The sequence below is a fragment of the Brienomyrus brachyistius genome, chromosome 17 (assembly GCF_023856365.1).
Source record: "Brienomyrus brachyistius isolate T26 chromosome 17, BBRACH_0.4, whole genome shotgun sequence".
Taxonomy (NCBI): Eukaryota; Metazoa; Chordata; class Actinopteri; order Osteoglossiformes; family Mormyridae; genus Brienomyrus; species Brienomyrus brachyistius.
In genome coordinates, this window is record NC_064549.1 from 22,222,778 (window position 1) to 22,242,681 (window position 19,904).

At 50.9% G+C, this 19,904-nt stretch overlaps 1 protein-coding gene across 5 annotated transcripts in view; it reads left to right on the plus strand.

Annotated features, from left to right (window-relative positions):
• fat3a (FAT atypical cadherin 3a) overlaps positions 1-19,904 on the plus strand; it is a 128,092-nt gene that overhangs the window by 30,897 nt on the left and 77,291 nt on the right. The gene's annotated exons all lie outside the window — the stretch shown is intronic.

Here is a 19,904-nt window from a genome sequence, read left to right on the forward strand (position 1 = left end):
AGTAAATTATCTTGATGTTATTAGTAAATTGCACTCTGATAGACTAGGAGGTGCACTGTCTGTCGTAGCTTTTCATCCTCCTGGCATTTACGCAACATGCTAACTACACATCCGACAGAATGGCAAAATCTGAAGGCAAAGGTAGCCTGTGTTCTGCAAAATACCACAGAGTCACACCCCCACTTCCATTGTGGTTGTTCGCCACCTGCGCTCAACGAAGTGTAATTTGAGGTACTTGCACCATGAAGTAACAAATCATTACTGTACAGTGCGAGAATGCTCCTGACTATCACAGGAAGCCATACTGCAGCTCTAAACAGCCCTAAAAGCTCACCAAGGGATAAGCCTTAAACGTGATATGGCACGCTCGATTAACCATTAGCGGGATTCTGGATTCCCATCATTGACAGAGGAAACAAGATACTCCAAAGGCTGCTTTAGGAATAAGTTGAGTTTATGGTGTGAAAGTAATATCTGCGTTGAGGGAGACTTGAGTTCGCTTGGTGGCACTGTGCAGTAGGGGGAATTGTGGGTCTCTGGTGTTGGCTAATGTTCGGTGAGGCCACTGCCCTGAACAGTGTCTGAAAGTGAGCCATTCCTCTAATTTGGGTTGTTAATGAATGCCAGGTTTATTTATAAACCCGAGGTGACCGACATGGCCAGATGGATATCCATAACGACACGGGAGTTTGGTTGTCGACCAAAACAGATCTTGCTTGGGGACAGAAGGTGGTGTGATTGTTAAGGATATGGACTCGTAACCTGCATGTTGCTGGCTGAAGATTAGTGTGAATGTGCCTGTGCGCCCTCGAGGGAGGTAGAACAGCTCCGGTGCACTACATGACCGTGTCAGATTGGTGGTCAGTTTGGAACAAAGCATTTTTCCTAGGAACACAGCCATAATGACAATTCTGTGTTAGCCTCGCCCAGGCTCTGCTGCCAGACAATAGAAGATGAGGCTTTTTCAGCCACAGCACTGTCAGAGAGGATACCGACCGTGGTCTGTAGAACATAATGTGTCCGACGTTGGGGTATGGTTATACAAGGAAAAAGAGCATTGCAGGCATCATAATGATGGCCCTACAACATGATTCAGCATTGGCTGAGGCCCCTGTTGTCATCTTGACCAAAGCCCTTCACAGTGGTGCTTGGGTTAGCTACATGCTCTGGCTGTGTGCTACCTCACTCTTCCCCTCCTGTGCAGACAACGTACCAAAAGGGGAGGGAGATAACCCTCAATAATCCACGCGATTCTTCAAAACTTTTAAGAACACGCTTCCTCCCACACCTCTCCTGCTGAGCCACCATCTCTGAATCGCCAACTGGCATGTGCTGTATAGCCATGGAAGGCCAGAAACCAGAGGATGTGTTAAATTTATGGCCCTTGTTAGCCCTGAACAGGTCGTACCTATAAATCAAAGGGGGGCCCCTAGTAAAAACAGCACAATTAGGGCCGGGAGCCGTTGGTGCTGCTGCGGCTGAGCCGGCTTTTGGGAACACGTGCCGGCGAGTTTCTCCTGACAGCCAAGCGTGCCCGGAGCTACGAGAATTAAATGGAAGTTATACCTCGGTTGGCTGCTGTGGCATGGACGTGATTGAGCAAGCGGCAGTCTGCACAGCTTGCGGTGCCGTGCTCCATGTGGGACCTTCTCAATGGTGTGTTGGAGCCCTTACTCTCAGCCTTGTAGCCTAAACAAGCCTTGCTGAGCTTAGACCTCCTAAATACTGCTAAACAAACGTACCCAGGGGCTGAGAAAATGCCCTTTAGGTTTTGGGATAGATATTCACATGAACTCTGCTGCCACCTGAATTTCTATCCCAGATTATGACATTTTAGTAAAGGATGTATACTCGTTCCCGAGGTCAGGGCCATTGCTGCCCAGGGTCCTCAAAGCCATGAGTGTTGAGCTCTCTGCTGTTCAGTGCTGCTGCAACCAAAGCCATGGTGTTCTTCAGATTCTGCATACCACACCTTCTGTGGAGAGGAGGAAGGGGGACAGTGAGGGCTTAGCGAACGTTCTGCGGTCTTGTGTTTCATGCTGCCCTGAAGGCCACCGCCGCCCCTCCCCATTGCCGTTCTCCGGGTAGGTGTCTGCGGTTTCTGCTTATGCACCCACAATGAGGAGGAGCGCGCTGGAGATGTTCTTGAATAAGGTTGATGTGGGAGATCTTATTTGCGGGTGAGCAATGCAGCCCTCCCCCCTGCCGCAGTGAAAGGCGAGAGCGCTTCTCTGAGAATGTTTGCTCTGTTTCACTGTCTTGTAACACAAAATCCCTGCTGTAGCTCTTTTGGCTGCTTCGCCGGTGCATAAAATGCACGTCTTGAAGCCAGCTTGGAGCGCGCCGTGAGTCAGCGTGACTGGTAATGGGCCTCTTTGCTTCCCCCCAGCTCCTTATTCACGAATAGTCAAGATGCATCTATCTCAGTTTCCTTGGGGAACATTTTGTGTTCCAGTATGCTTCTCGAGGCAAAAGCAAACTTGTGTGTGGCTCAGATTCGAGGCTCCACTTACATTATCTCCATTTATAGCTGCCAAAGCAAACCTTCGCTGAAGTCCGCCCGGTTGACGAGGAGCATCACCTCATTAAGCGTAACCGCACATGCCATTGAACCCAGAGGGGGGGGGACGGGCAACAATGAGGCGATGTTGTGCACGAGTGCCTGTTTTACACTGTGTTTCTAAGAACCATAAACCGTCCTTCTTTCTGAAGGTCGAGGTCTGAGCATTAATTAGTCGCTAGCAGCGAAGGCCGAGTTCGCCTGTTATTAAGAACGTTGCTGATCTAATGATGGTTATGGGGAGTTTTCAAGGGGTTGTTTTCATGCTTAGCTTTTAATGAAGCATATCATCTCCGGTTCCTTTCTGCTTTACCCACCTTCCCCAGTGAATCACATTTTCAGCTTCAGTCAGACAAGCTGTGTCTTTGAAGGAAAAGGCTGCCCATAGCCAGGCTCTTCAGAGCTGGGCGTGAGGAACTCCGGTGACTCAGCCTCCTGTCGCCTTCTCCATGAGAGATGTAGAAATGGAGCCATTCTCAGCCTTTTGGCTGCTACGGAGAGCATAGCTCTAGCCTGGCTTAGTGGTTAAAGGACATTCCAATGTCCTATCTGAATTATGTGGCACTAGGCTAAGCTGTGGTGAACGTTTGGTGTCAGAGGGAAATGATGAATTCCCAAAAGTCAGTGCAGCAGCAAACCGACCCCCTCCCACTGATATTGACTATTTGCTAGTGTGTCATTGATGTATGGAGTAAGACTTGGGTTCATGGAAGCATCACTGCACAATGACATGGGTCATTACTACCCTCTTGGATCTGAAATTCTGTTTTTTGTGTTGGTGGCTTTCTCACTAACTTGTTACAATAAAAACTTCTCACTATTTTTTCCCTTTATACATACATGTGTAAACTTTTACAAGTGTCTGGTAGACGTCTGATAAATCCATGCCAGGCTCTGCTGTGAGGCCCAGATGGAGAGCTGAGGTGTTTCCCAAAATCTTCCACAGCGAGGTGGCAGGAGTAGGGGGTATGTAGTAGATACCAGGATGTAAGGAACACCCTGATTAATGACCTGAAGGTCACCAGTCCTAGATGACAGAACTGGGCCCCTTATAGTACCACACACAAACGAGGCGGTTCTAGAACCATTTCTTAAAGGGATTTAAGGTGAAAGTTAGAGGGACCTCCTTGTGTTTTAAATTATTTTTGGGATAGAACCTGGGTTTGGCCGCTGGATCTTGCGTTTCACGCTAAATCCACAAATAATCCAGTGTGTACTTTATGCTAGCTTCCCGTGCTAAAGAAAATAGCTTAGGTAATGATAGCTTGTGGTTAGGCTTGTTCACTGGCGGTAGCTATTTTTTTCACCCCATGTTCAGGGTTAGAACACCGAAAGGAAGCACAGTGTAATTCTTCAAGGGATTGTTACAATGCTGAAAGCAATTAGGATTAAACCAATCCGGTGTAAACGTACCCTCTCCTCGTCATGGAGGCAGATGGGTTTAATGGTGTGTAGCGTGGCCCAGCCGAACTCTGAAATGTAAACCGTTAAATGGCATGCGCAGTACGAGAGTAACAATGCCTCCCTAGCTGCAAGCTCCTCCGTCATCGGCTCTTCTGGGAGATTAGCGTGCGGTTTCTCACACGTGTTGTTTAGTGTGCATGTGTCTAAATCATTCATGGACACACGGAGGCTTGCGGCAGCTGCCTGTGAGATGATGAAGTTTTGTTTGTGGACAGAGCAGTACCTGAAAACGCTTTAAAAACTCAGGCTGCCAGGTGACGTTTTGAATGCTTAACGCCAGGCTGTATCTGCTGTTACCTGAAGTATGAATGTCTGTTCTGTGGATGCTTTCATTTCTTTGGTCCTCCCAGAAGCTGCGTCGTGACAAACCTTGCAGTGACCTTTCAGCGTTCTGGTGTCCCTTCGCTCTGCTGTCATTTCTGACGAGTGATGAAGGGGAGATGGACGTCATCATGGAAGATCTTGTTGCGCAACACGGATTTGTGTTATTTTACTGTTTATCTTGGGGGTGCCGCCGTTAAGAACCCCTGACCCCTTGTTTCACCGTGTGCCGGGCCCTCTGGTGCCGATCGCAGTCACCTCCTGATGGTAAATGGCAGATACTCTGTGACCTTCTCTCTGACCCCTCACACCACTTGCCTGAAATAGCACTAGTGGGCTTTAAGGTAAGTGTGTGAGGGATTGATGGGATAAGAGGTCAAAGGGCACAGACACTGACACCCCACGGATGGATGCTGACAGATCCCAGTGTTTTCCTGTCAGCTGTCGACTGAAATAAATCGGACGCGTGGAATAAATTAAGGCGGCAATTAACTTTCCTGACATTCTTTAGCAATTCAGTTCGATCACTGCAGAGTACATTTCTGTTTTTTAAAAGAAGTTGGGGAAAAAAATGAGACTGAAATAGTACAATATTTTCAAAATATAAAATGGGAATTTAAGCACAAAAAACATGAACAGGATGTGCTCCAAAGTGACAGTTAGTGTGGAGCTGAAGGGTGTTTGCATGTGTGTTATTTTAATAGGAATATGAGGCTGGGAATTGAAGAATGAGTCTTTGTCTCTTGCATCCCTAACAAAAGTGAGACTGACATATTCCTAAGGAGCCTTGTAATTAACCAACCGACCCTTAAGCAGTTATTGATCTGAAAAGGAAAGTTGATTTTTCCAGATATTCTCTCTGAGCATTTTTTTGATTTAGACCAGCCAGAGTGGAGATATTTTCAACTTACCGTATCTCGCCAGTATATCTTATGAACATCTGAGTGCATCAGATACATGGTCTTTGGTCAGTCTCAACCTTCTGTTACATATATGATGGTTTGTCTGCTGTCAAAAATGCACAGTACAGAAAGGGGGTGAGGTTTTACTGTGCGCTGTCAGTCACTGCCTGGTTTAACCAATGGCAATGGGGTTAAACACACTGCTCATCCAATCAGCAGAATGCAGCGTACCATTTCTGCATAGCTGTATTCCGGAGAGGGGTGGCATGGTGGTGCAGTGGTTAGCACTGTTGCCTCACACCTCTGGGACCCGGGTTCAAGTCTCCGTCTGGGTCACATGTGTGTGGAGTTTGCATGTTCTCCCCATGTCGTCGTGGGGTTTCCTCTGGGTACTCCGGTTTCCCCCCACAGTCCAAAAACATGCTGAGGCTAATTGGAGTTGCCCGTAGGTGTGCATGTGAGAGTGAATGGTGTGTGAGTGTGCCCTGCGATGGGCTGGCCCCCCATCCTGGGTTGTTCCCTGCCTCGTGCTCATTGCTTCTGGGATAGGCTCCGGACCCCCCGCGACCCAGTAAGATAAGCGGTTTGGAAAATGAATGGATGGATGGATGTATTCCGGAGAGTGACCTCTGTTGTCCTGGGGATGGGATGTGCAAATTTCTGAACTGCAGCTACATAGACGTGGAGACAAACATCAAACAGCTCCAAAGAGCGTGTTCACAATGAGAGCAGAAAACCCGGCTTTGCACATTTCCCAGACCCTATTAACCGAATGAATGACACCGGCATGAGTTAAAGCACATCTCTCATTCAGATGTCGCTGCTGTTGCATGAATACACAGTAGGTAAACTTTCAATTAAGCACTTTGTTTTGAAAATTCGAAAATGTATATCTGCTGCTCTCATTAATGAACGATATTCCAGTTCATTAATTAGCAGAAGTCTGCAGAGTGAAATAATTAATTGGCATTTATGGAGATAGATAGAAAGGCAAGGGCTAGCGCAGATGCGGCAGTGGAGTTCAGTGCAGTCAGCCGCTGGCATTTTGTTCAGCAGTTCGTTTGCATTGCAAACTGTGGACGATGGCAAATAAATCAATTAAGATGGAAGAAGAGGCTTTAATCAGAGACCAGGCCACTAAACACCCAGCCCAGTTTTCTTGATCATTTAAAAGCACTTTTTTCTCATAGTTCTTTTGGGCACGAAGATGTCAAAATGGGTGTTTAGGGGGTTACGGTTAGTCAAAAATCCCCTGGATTAATTTTTGCTATAGTGGCCTGTTGGAATTGTAAGACAGACATCGAAAATTCTCATCTGCCCAAAAGTGCGAAGATGCGGAGAGAAGCCAGGCGAAATACGCTGAATCGGCCTGAAGCAAATGTCATATACAATATGCAGGGTGGAGGCTCAGAGCTGGACCAGTGGGAAAACACTTTTCTGTGTTCGGAAGCTATTCTCTGAAGCTCGCAGGGACCTATAAACCCTTCTGGAAGAATAAGCCGATCCTCCATTTGGACTTACGGAGTCTTCCGGTTCGAATGAGGTGCTCCACTAAAACCCTCACGCATTTAGGCGTCTTCTAAAAGGCAAGGTGAAGGTGAAAGGCACAGTCTGTGCAAGCATCTGTCATGTGCTGCACATCACCTCCTGCTGGTGAGCGCTGGAAGCGTGAGCCGTTACCTAGAGCTGGTCGTTTTCCTGTTGTTATTTTCTCCCCTTTCAAGGCATTTTTTGCCCTTGAATCCTCTGAAACTGTGACATTTCGCTTCACAGAGCTTGTTTTTTTCGTGCTGATCACACGCGCCCAAGACGGCTGCTGTGTTATCGCAGCTTTAATTGGCGTATTCGCGTTAAACGCTGTCGTGTTATTTTCAGATTCTGTTTTTGTCCCTGTGAAGTACAGGAAGGTACAGCAGACAGGAGATGCACATTTCATTAAGCTGCTAAAGTTGGATAAGTTAAAGGCAATTTATCCATCCATCCACCCATCCATCTTCCAACCGTTTATCCCACTCAGAGTCTCGGGGGCCTGGAGTCTGTCCCAGGCAGCTGGTAATTTATGGCCTTAGATTACTTCTATGCTGTTGGGTTGGGTCTGATCCCAAGAGGGCCTCGTTTGTTATGTTTTAGAGCTGCCCCTGTATCTGTCTCCCCCCCCCACCCCTCGGTGGGCCTAGTCAGGGTCTGCCAGGCTCGTAGGCTCAGTAGGTGCGGGGGGGTGAGGCTCCCACAGGCCCCTGGGACGCCAGGCTGCTGACTCCCCCGTTTTCCCTGCCAGACCGAGCACGCCCCTGGGCCATAGCCCCTGAGCCCCGTGTCGCTCTGCAGCCACGCCCCCTGCTCCCCCCCATATCTGCTGTGGCTCCGTCCCGCGGTTCTGACTGACTCCTCGTCTCTGTGAGCCTCAAACACCCCATTCCAGGATAAAGTGGTCATTAATATTCAAACGCAACCTTTTCAAAACCAGAACCGGTGACTGTTTGTGAGCCTTTCAGGGCAATAATGTGCATTTTATTTATTTCGTCTGAAAACGTCTGCTTGTTCACTCTCACTCTCCCAGGACCCACACATCATCTCCTCATCCCCTTATCTCTCGCTCTCTCTCTCGCTCGCCCTCCCGCTTAATTGGTCCTCCTGGCGGATGTCACCTCTGTGCCTCCAGCAGTTTCTGCGGTGGTGGGAGGTCCAGGCTGGGGGGGCCTGGGGCACTGGGCCGGCCGGAATGGGGATGTGCCGTGAGCCTGCATCCACCCCCAGCCCCCTAAACCTCTGCTTTACTCCCTCACTGACTCTCATTCCTCTGCCTTATTCCCCTTATTTCGGCACGTGTTAGCTAATTGGTGTGAGCGAAGTGGGTGTGGTTGATGGCTTAGTCCCGCCTCAGTTCCCTAATAAGCTGCTGGCTGCTTCAATCACGTCACCTTGGCCAATGGGATTTCATGTTTGTTTTAAATCGGTTGCTCCTCCTGTATCAGCATGGTTTATATAATACTGATACCCCTTGAATTAACTGTGCCATTTGCATTTAATGAGAGCATTTCCATAGCGTAACAGTCACAGATAAGGGGTAGCTGTCTTCCAGTAAAACACAGAGATGTCCCTCAGCACAGATCAATAGGCCCCGTAGTACGATTTAGCCTCGGCCGAAATTTAAGTGGGCGATACGTAGGCAGACAGTTTTCGATGTCATGCGGAGTAAGCGCAGGCTTCCCCTCTCGCCGGCTTTCCGCTCGGCCCCTCGGACCATCGGAGCCCTTTGTTCCCGCATGTCCATTTGCGCATATCTCCTCCTAATTAGAGAGCACCGCTGGAAGGCCGACTCGCTCTCCGCAGAGCAGCCCTGAAATAGCCTCTCCGAAATGCAGCGCAGCCGCTAACTTCATAGTGTTTACCCGCTTCCTGCAGAAGCCACGCGGATCAGTGCTGCCTCGTTCTGGCCCGGGGGTGAGCAGAGGTATGCTGTGTTTAGTTTGGGACGTTGTTTTGCCTCTGCTGACCGCCACCGAGGGCTAATGACAGCCTGCAATGTAAAGCTGTGATTTTCTCTCCCGGCCCGGGAATGATGTCAGCGAATTTGGGCTCTGTGGGTGCGTGCCCGCGTCCCTGGGAGCCTCTCTTCCCCCTTGAGTGCGGGTGTGGGGTTTGGAGGGGGGGCCCACGAAGTCCGTTGGTCTGCAATTTAAAAGTTACTGGAAATGATTACCCGCTGCCTTTGTTGAAGTTGCTAGGATACGGCCCGACGTGGAGGAATGCTCCCGTTGGAGAAATGTCTCCCGGCGGCGCTAAACAAACAGGCTCCGCCTCCTTTTTACCTCCTTTCTCACGTTCCTCAGCCACGGGTGCCAGAGAGCAGGGGGCCCGATGTCGCTGTGTGGCGGGAACCCCCACGCATGTGGCTCACTTAGTGAAGTTAGAAAATCCTTTCTTTCCTATCTGTTGTTCATTTGGAAGGATCCATCGTATTTCTATGGGGGGAGGTTGGTGGTTAGCGATAGCCGCTGCGTATGATAAGTGCAGTGCATTATTTTGGTCTGGATTCTTGCGTGTTACCACTAACAGTAGGCTTGCTGTTGTTTTTCTTCATATTTTCCATATTCTGCGGTTTTACCAGTGGCATTTCGGTGTCATTACCATTTTTAAAAAAGAACAGGATGCGTGGGGAGGGGGGGGGGGCGCAGGGGGTGCTTTGTTTGCCAGCTCATTGGGTTTCCTGCTCCTCGTCTTGACCTCCTGTGATTTGACGGTCGCATCCAGCTCCTGTGACATTCAGCAGAGGAGGGAGGGTGGAGGGAAATGTCATTGATGTTCCGGGACGAGTTACGGGGGGGTGGGGGGTGTCTGCCGGAACAGTCTGCTGGGGTAACCAGATTGATGAGATGAAGCGAATAAAGGAAAATCTCCCTGCGATCAGGGCCCGGGGGGTGTATTACTGCCATGAATCATGGCTCCAATTGATTACCGTGTATGCGGGCCCCCACCACCATGTAATTATCAGGGGCCACAGAGCGGGAGGGCTTACGCTGTCCTGGCTGCCGGGCCGGACCAGCCCAGAGGGCAGTGGGACCCATGTTCTGCCTGCCGTGGCTCTGATTTATCCCCGACCTCACGGGGTGCATGTGCAGCGGCCTGGGTTCTAAATCACAGGGACGGTGCCTCTCACCAGTGCCAGACCACGATATGGCTGCGAGCTGCTGTGGAAATGTCCGAAATGAGCTTGAATGTATGCAGACCCACCCAGCGTTTCCCGGACATGCAATTTGTCAGCGGAGCAGCCATGTTTAAGCGCTCAAAATGATAAAAGGTATGAAAAATGATCTGTCATCCACCGCGGGACAGTGCGGGGCGTTTGTAGTAAGAGCGTGGGTGCATCACTGTCTGCATGGCATGTGTACAAGTGAAATGTGACTGGACAAATATACCCCCCCCCCCCCCCCCAGCCAATGGGGGGCACCACAAGGGGCATACGTTTCAGTGCTGTGGGTCTGTGTGAACAGGGGGGCTTGGGTCGTGACAGTGACCAGATGGGGGGCCAACAACTGACAGCATACTGGTGCATACTGGTGTATACTGGTGTATCGGACAAAGATGGGGTGGGGCTGCTCAAATTATTAGGCCACTGGGCACTGTGCACCTTTTAGAGTCACACTCCGGCTGGGGGTGGTGAATCAGTAAACACGAGGCTGTCAAGGGTGGGGGGTCTTAGCTATTGAGCACTATGACCCCACCCCTAGTCAGAGTTTGCCCCAAGAAGGTACAAGGGTACCCCTGAGCTGTTACCCTCGGCAACTGGCATCTGGTGACAGGAAGAGGGGTACCCCCCGGGGGGAGTACAGGGAGCAAATCCGGAGCTCCGGAGAGCGGCCCACAGAACGCCCGCGGTTTTGGAATTCAAATGAAAACACCAGGTCCAGCCTTGTGCTCTCCCCCCCGATTAACCGTTTGGTGGCTGAATGAATCCAGTTGGCACCCCCCCCTCACCACCGCTGAAAGTGGTGAATTAATTACGGGGATGTGGGCAAGTACTCCGGGACACTGTCTGTCACGCGCAGCTTCCAGCATCCGCTAATAAACTTAACGGGATCCCCGAAAAGGGAGGTGCAGTTTTCGGAATGAGTTTACTGGGAGGGAGGGCTGGATTGTGCCAGAGTGGTGTTGGGGGGGGGGGTCTCCCAGGGGTGCAGTGTTCTGCCTCGTCGTCAGAGTTGTGAGAAAAGGATGTAGTTTTGCATGTCTCCCCCCCCCCCGCCCCCAGTGACCTGCCAAGACCGTTACAACTCTTAAATATGGTTGCCAAAAGTAAACAGTGAGGCTTAAACACCCCCCCCCCCCCCGTGTTTATGACAGTGTTCATGACTCCTCACTGGCCCGGCCTAAAATGGCCTCATGAAGAATCGTTGTGCACACAGAACCGTCTTTGTTTATGGTCGGGGGGGGGGGGGGGGGCGATGGGGGTGTCACTTTTAGGTTTAAACATTATTTAAGCCATGTCCGCTTTATAAAGAGCAGTTTGCTCGTTTGCGTTTGCCTTTCGTTAAGGTCTTTGTCCTTCGTCAGGACTTTTCTCCATTTTCCCGCCATTAGCCATTGCTGTGATAAGACCCAGTACAGGTACCGGCTGCGCGGGAATGGATGTTAGACAGCCGGCAGGTCAGCCGTGTCCTTGGCGCTGGCGTCTCAGAGATCACATGAGGGCTGTGAACGTCAGCGACCTTGGAGCCGAACCTGCTGCCCCTCGCCAGGACCGGGCCAGTGATGCTGTCACCGCGCGTCTCCACGTCCCTGCGGTGCTCTGAAGCTCCGGGCCTATTCCAGCGCCGACGATGTGCGGTACCTGGTTCTCCTGATGTAAAAATAGGCATCCCATGCCAGCCTGCCGGTCGTTGCCAGTGGAAACCGGAGGCAAGGATCGCTCATCGTCACGGAGCATGAAGTGCCGAACCCCGCCTTTTTGGGGGCTGCCGGCACAGAATAAAAGCTAGCAGCAGCCCCCCCCCGCCGCACAGCACTCTGCCCAATGCCCGCCTGTCAGGAAAGCAGCTCGGATGTAGCACCGCTGGGCGCTCTCTCCTTCTGCAGCTGGATTCTGTTGAAGCCTTGTCTAGACGCCGAAAGCGCTTTTAAGCCGAGAGAATCGTGACCGGCTGATGTGACTAGTAATGATTCATACTTTAGCAAACTAAAATTAGTAAAATAAGGTTTAAACTTTAATACGGTGGGGCCTGGATTATCTCTGCTGCATTCATTCTCACTCCCTCTCTGCCTCCTTCTCTTTCTTTCATGGTCATGTGGTTCCCTGTCAGAAAGCAAGCCTTACCATGCCATCCGTTGACGTTATGTCTCCAACGGCTGCTCCCAGAACCCTACACACACAAACACACACAGCCCCCCAGGGGTGTGGATTGTTACACACTGCATGTGCTCATTTTTTCTGTAATTGGGTATCCCTAATTTTGGCAGGATGGTTATTCTTGCTATATTGAGTCTTATACCTGGCTTGAAGATCACCCCCCCCCCCTTTGCCCAACTGTCTAAATGTGTGTAGTCCTGTGCTGCCAGTACTGTTGCGAGTGCTGCAGTCAGTGCTGCTATCAGTACTGTTTCCAGTGCTGCTGCCAGTGCTTCTGTCAGTGCTGCTATCGATGCTGTTGCCAGTGCTGCTGTCAGTTCTGTTGCCAGTGCGGCTGTCAGTTCTGTTGCCAGTGCGGCTGTCAATGCTGCAGTCAGTGCTGTTGCCAGTGCTGCTGTCAGTACTGCTGCCAGTGCTCTTGCCAGTGCTGCTGTTACTACTGCTGTCGGTGTCTCAGATCCTCGGAAACTTACGGAAATTGGAACTCATTTAGTCAGTGACTTTGTTGAGTGTTAAAGGCAACACCGAACAGAATTGGGATGATGTATGGAAGAGAAGCTCAGCGGTCCAGTACTAAGCCTAGAAATAGCTAATTATGGTTCTAAGCCCATAGATCTGTCCAGTCCAAATACAAACACCCAGATTTCCGGGGACCCGTTTGTGAGGGCAGGGGAAGGAGGGCCAGATGACTGGGCTTGTCTGAGCTAGCTCACTTCATCCCTGAGCCTGAGTGTTAGTGAAGACTCCCCCCAGTTTTCCATCCCTGTGTTGCGTGGCTCTGCACACCATCGTGATCTGAGTACTCCACACTGTTGATGTAAACAGTACCTCCCCCAGCGGCATCCGGACAATAAAATATAGTTCCACACACCACCACCCCCCCCACCCCCAGCTCTTGTGACAGATTAGATTCTGGTGATAAAATGCTGAATCTGGCATGAGAAATGGTTTAATTTGTCACTCACCACCTGACAAGAAGGCAGGCTGGAGCGTCTTCTGCAAAGGCCCAGATGAATAGGCGGCCAGGCTCCCCTTCCTTGGACAGGCACCAGTGGCTATATAACACCAACTAAACATCTCATTTCCCTTAGTCATGCGGCTATTTATGACTCGATTGTGTGTGCGTGTGTGTGTGTGTGTGTGGCGGGGGGGTGGTATTATATCTATTTGTGATTTTAGAAGCTGGTGATGACCTTGGGATGTCAGAGTGGGGCGGTTTCTGTGTCTGGGGAGTCGGGGACATGGCGGGAGGGGGCCCAGTGCCGCGTGTCACTACCTGCGCCCGCAGGAAACTTTGCGTTTTCCCATGTCGGAAATTTGAAGGTTACAGGTTGAGGACTTCTTTGCCCCCAGTGACGTATATCAGTGATGACACGCAGGGTGGGTGTGTTGTTCCTGGGGCCTCATTCAAAAAGTTACTTCGGGGCCCACTGTCCCAAGTGGCCCCCCCTTACCTGGGGCCCTCATGAAAATGCATGGCTTGAGTGCCAATAACCACCATTGCTGATGATATTGCGACCCAACGTCAACTTTTGATTCTCTCATCTTAAGAACCCTCCTGTTTCCAGGATCTGCTGTCTTACGCTGGACATTTTCTCTGGAGCTGCCCACCCAGAGGTCCTCTTCCCTGGAAAGCTTGAGATCTTTGAGCTTGACGGTTCTGTAGAAATGTGTCAAGGCCGGCTTTGTGCGAGAATGCGCTGTCAGGAAGTCGTAATTGGGGTAAACAGGGTCTCCCATCCCACCGTCATGTCGGCCTGTGGACTCGTTGGGAAATTCTGGTTGCAAATTTGGATATTGGGAGGGGGTTGCCTCATAATGGATGCCAATTGGCTGATTATTAGGGCAGAACAAGTGGCAGTGACGACCGGGGCCTTCCGGAATGATCTAATGAGCTCTGCCAGGCCCAGTGTGCCTCCTGACGGCCCTCACTAGTCATCTTGCTGTCTGGCGAAAGGCTGGTGTGAAGGCAGAGGGATGGGATGTCCCAATTAGCCCTGCCCACCCCCTTATCCATACCACAACAGAGCGTGCCCAGTTAACCAGGGCATGAAGCTAGTTTACTGGGCTGTTGTTCTGCTGGGGTTAAATATAATCTGGGAACATTAACCCCCTCCTTTTAAAGGTTTCTGTGACGCTGTCGATCCCCAGCTCTCCTGGGGTCGGGGGACATGGGGAGGGTGAAGGGGCAGAGCCACTTATGGTCTGCTTTTCATCCATATGAGGTTTCACACGGGACATGCTCTTTGTGTCCACACCCGCGGACCGGTACCAGAACGCAGACAGAGTGACGCCAGGGGGCAGGTCCAGGCAGGTAGCCCATCCAATATAGGGTTAGGAAAGGCACCGTAATCGAACCCAGGGGCGGATTAACCGCCATTAAACAGGAACGCAGGTGTGCACGGCTCCCGCCTCAAGCAGCAGGCGAGGAATGTAAAACTTTATAGCCTAGCAAGTTATTGTTGTGCTGCAGTATTTTCCAGAGAATCGCAGCACTGGAGAATTTCACACGTGCTCGCTTTGATGTTTCACGATCATGTATATGTGCTTTGTTCTCTGACAGATAATGGCGACGAGCGGTTTTGATCCTTTTCTTCCCGCAGAAGCCTGTCGGTTCCCCTTGATTAAGTCATTCCTCCCACGTACCAGGTGCTGCGTTAATACCTCCACGCCTGCAGGAGTCGCACTTTGAATCAAGTCTGCAAGCTGCTGTTAATTCCAGCTGTTTTGGGGACCCTTGGAAGCCCATACACCTGAAAACACAGCGCTCTATTATTGTCGTGTACTTGGCAGCATGTAGGAGGCGGGAGAGGGTTGGGAGAGTGCAGCTCGAAGGAACCAGTGGTTGTACCAGCAAAACCCATACGTGGGCCAGTCAGTAGGACCTGCCTACAGCTTCCCCAGAGCCTGCAGATAAGGGGGATTCACTCAGAGGAGTGTGAAGTGGTCCAGAGCAGGAAGGATTATGCTGGAGGAGTGTGGCCTGGCTGGGTGAAGCAGAGATTATGGTGGACAAGCCTGGAGGGGCCTCAAGTAGCTAGCAGGCTAGGGTCTGGAGTGGGAGAGTCCATCTTTGCTTGTCCATCCCTCTCTCCTCTTTGCTGCCTGCCTCTTGTCTGTTATTAGCGAACCACCACGCTAACCAATAATGAGGTGTATGCTGGGGTGGAGCCAGTGGTACACAGGGGGCGGGGCCATTGCTTTGTGGGGGGCGGGGTCTAGGATCATGCTGTTCTACCGGACCCTCATTTTAGCGTGTAACAAGCTAACCGGCTATATAGGGTCGTCTTACTGTGAAAATTTCCCTGGCTGCTTTTCCAGGCCATTTAACGATAATTTGATGATGGAAATGAAAAAGCAATGTGTAGAAACAAACTATTTCCCATTTCGTTTTCACTAGTAAAGGTCTTGTATCTGATGCAAAAAGGCATAAAGAGTGATAAGATGGTTATCCTTTATTGGGGGGGTGGGGGGCTCTGCGTGAGGGTTTTCCAGGCTCTCACCGGGAGACGGTGGGTAGACGTTGTGTCGTTTTATTTCCCAAGTGGTTCTCTGTCTTATTACATACAGTGAATGTGTGTTACGCAGAACGGCGGCTCGGTCCTGGCCGCTTACAGCTGCCTTTGTTCCTCATGAACTCCGCCGGCTGATTGGCTGTGAGCTCTACGGGCCTCGTCTCTGAAGACCCCGCGTACGTCTTTAATTTCCTTCAGGTGGCGCAGGAGCCGTCGGATCCGGGGGGCGGGGGGGGGGGGGGAGGATTTCTCTGCGATGTAATTATGCCCTTTGGATATTGCGGGCTTCTCATCCTGCTTCCCCATAGTGGAGGGCGTGAGCCTCGTGCCCCCCCCACCGAGTTTTCATACATACGCCGCTGTCATGCGGCCGCATCTGGAACGACGTGGAAGGTCGACCTTCTCTTGGCGAGGCCGACGGGTGCTGTTTGGGTTTCTAGCGAGGAGCATCTGTCGGCCGTTTATAAATAACCCAGAGTTGGAATGGCTGAGGGGAGAAACTGCCCGGACTCCCGGTGTGGCACAGGGGCCCCTCTGCGCGCTGCCCAGCTGCCTGTATCATGGCATAAAAAATCAACACGAATTTGTAATTTCAGTGTGAGGGTCCCTGAGGAATCCCTGGGTGTCACGGAGCTGAAGCTAACTCAGGTACCGCCAGCCAGCTGGACCGCACTGTTTACTGGCTGCTCCCTAAGAAGTAACTGTCAGTTATCTTGGCTTGTCCTTGACTGAACACTGCAGAAGAATTAAAAACCTTCTACGGTGCCCAGGAGTGTGATGGTGAACTGACTGCTTGCATGCAGTTCATCTCCATCCCCCGCTAAGATGTGTGACAGCATGCTAACCTGTACTGGCATAGTGACTGGCAGTGGCCATGTTGAACCTGAAAGGTTCTGGCTACTAAAGTTAGCTGAAGTTGCTTGTGGGTGGGACAAGCTGAGGATATTTGCCCTTAATGGCTCGTTGGAGTGTCAGTCTGTAAATTGACTGGTCCCTTTGGCCGTGGTCCCTGGCAGTAGACATGCCTATAGTGCCTTATGCCCAGTTAGTGAGGTCGTCAGGAAGAACTCAGGCGTCATGATGCACTGGGGCTGGATACAATTGTAATTGTAAGCTGGTGCCGTGCAGTCAGAGGCGTCTGGAACTCGGGTTATAAGATGCAGTCGGACACTAACGTTTCCCAGGGTACTTTAACTATGCTAACACAACAAATTTTAATATGAGTTTCGTGACAGACACCATTGTGTGCTTTGTTGTCAGTTTCATGCCGCTTCAATTTATTTCCTGCACATTAAATTCCTTCATAACGGTGGCTGATATTGGTCTTGCGCATAGTGTAAGAACGGGAGTCTGGGTTCAAGGGCCTGATAAAGACCAAGAATGGCAGTCATTTATTAGTTTTTGCCTGCCAGGATGGTGACTAAATGGGCGTGTTTGGCGAAGTTATTTCTGAAAATATCAAAGGCCGTGTGGCACAGGGGGCAGCTTAAGGCTCTGGCACGTTCCGTACCTTCCACCATCCTCGTTGGCGAGCTCTGGGGTCCCACGTGCAACGGCGACTGTTACCGCTGTCAACAGCTGTTTTCCACGTATGTGACAATCAGCCTGCGTTTGGGTCCCCTTGTACTGCTATGTCATGGCACAAGGATGCCGTTAAGGACGGGTTGTTAATTACACGCACACGACGCGGTGGATTCTGCGGTGCGATACTCTGCATCGTCTCCGGCGTGGGTAGCTTGCCGGTTACAGACTGCCATTGTACCCTTGAGTCTGAAACTTAACCTTAATTGCTGTGGTAAATTGCTTCTGAAAAATGGGTTAATTTATAAGTTCCATGTGCTACAAGTGCGTCGTGTGCAGCTTAAGGCAAATGCAAAGACCCAGAAATATCTGTGTCATTGTCATGGGGGGGGGGGGGGCGTTAATGGGGGGGAGACCCAGAGCATCTCAGCTGGTAAATACCCCGGCTGTTTGTTTTCACATTACTGTCCCTGCATGCTAATTTAATGTGTATGTAGATTAGTGCTGTTCTAACTGCTCAGCATTTAGGGGTGGGGGAGTGCCCCATCGTTACCACCCCCCCCCCCACCTTCTGGTACTCTGTGTGTGAATGGCCAATGTGCTAGAATCCTCCTTTAATTCGTTTAGCTTGTATTAATAGCTGGAGTATCTTAAAGAGCGCCCTCCTGAGGCCAGAAATGAAATCTGCACGTTAGACCAATGACTCCAGACATGATTGGGCATGAAGTGACGACTCTGCTGTTTACTGTTTAACAGTGTAATGGTGGGGAAGCACGACTGTCACCATGAGTCTGGGCTGTTGTGCCTTGGGTTGTCTGGCGCCCCCTGGAGCTGTTTTTGGGGTTATCGGCCTTGTTCGCCCCACAGCGACTTGAATTGAGAGCTTTGTGGACATGGGCACGGATCCCCAACTCACAGGGTGCTTAGTTTAGCAGGCACCCCCCCCCCACCCCCCACTGGTTGAGGGGGCAGAGATTGTGGGGAGCGTCAGCAGATTTTTTGCCTTTGATGAATGCAAAGTCCCAGCTTGGTGGAGATAAAGCTTCTAATCAAGCCGTGTGCTGATAAGGTCAGCTGGGCTCGCAGCCTCTCTGCCCCCCACCCTCCCTGCTCGCAACACCCGGCTCGGGGAGGATATTGGAACAATATTTGTTTCCAATTTCGCGGGGTCTCCTTGGCCTTGGAGTCAGTAATTCCTTGGAGTTTAAGCGGTGTGACAGAGAGGCAGGCCCCGCATCGGGAAATGGCTCTCATGCAGGAGACGCGACACCCAAACCACCGATTTCCTCTGTTTTTAAAGCTTAATTTGAATTTAGACGAGTTACAGAAATGGCTTTGAAATCAATTCGGCACATTTTAATCCGATTTGATGTTCGAGTTTGAGTGTTTCTGATTCCCGGCGTGGTCGTTCAGGGGTTTTAACTAGTTGTCCAGTTAGAATCCGTAACAGAACGATAGACATTAAAGGCCTTTTCTCCTTTTTACTATATTATATGTTACATATTATTATGTCATATTACACTTAATGTGAAGACCTGCAGGGCTCAGTGCTGGCATTTAAGGTGACTTGTGAAATCCTTCATGTGCGTTTTTCCAAATCTGTAAAATATTACATCTTACAGCCTGCATAAACCCCCCACCCTCCGGGCATTACCTGTTGACTTTGGATATTAGTGGTACGATCTCTGAATGGCGAGAGTTGTTTTTACAGGGGAGGGATAGAGACCAAGGAGGTCTTGGGGGAGCCACTGAAACGCAGCTAATGCACTGGTGGATGGCAGCGGCCGTGGGGGGGGGGGCCCGTTTAATCATGCGAGCGTGTGCTGTGCATGTGTCCCCGCAGACAGCCGGGAAATAAAGCGGGCGGCTGTGAGCTACCCAGAGACCTTAATGGCTGTTCTGTTTGTGGATGGGAGGTAAATTTAGCTCCATTGAGAAACATGTTTTAAAGGCCACAGCCCTGGAGCTGATTGCTGAAGCCAGACTATGTTTGTTAAAGGACACGACTGAGCGATGACATGCGTGCCGAGGGGTGGGTTGGGGGTGGGGGTACTCACTGTGGCTGTTTGTTATGGGCTCTGTTACTCTCGTATTTATCTGTCCGATTATGTGTGCGTGCGTCTCACAGACAAGAGGCAGACAGCTAACACTAGTGGCAACTAGTGGTAACGCAACGAGCAATGGATGGCTAACGCTAACTTAACAAGTGACAGATGGGTAGCGCTAACTTAACCAAAAGATGACTAACGCTAACTTTACGAGCGTCCGATGACTAACGCTAACTTAACAAGCAACGGACAGCTAATACTAACTTAACGTACCCTGCGTGTCTGACTCTCGCCGTTAACAGTACTGGTTCTTAGTTGGCTTTTTCTTGCGTTCAGGCTAGCAAAAGGCGCGTCGTGAGCATTGACGCGGAAACCAGTCCCGCTGAACCCTGGGAAGCCTGGTTGCCGCAGACGGGACCCCGGGGTGCCGGAACGTGGGCGGCATCTCTGCAGTGACGCGGTGGATGGGTGGCGCGCCGCCGGATCTAGGTCAGGCAGGCGTTGTTTTCTGAGGAAGCCCAGAAAAAGCTGGGCTTCCGCTTAAGGTCGCCGGACATCTTGCTTGAATTGCAACGTAAGTCGGCAGCGATGGGGCCCCAACAAGCCAGCAGCGATGGGGCCCCAACAAGCCGGCAGCGATGGGGCCCCAACAAGCCGGCAGCGATGGGGCTCCAACAAGCCGACAGCGATGGGGCTTTTATTTCCTCCCGACGCCTTTTGGCAAAT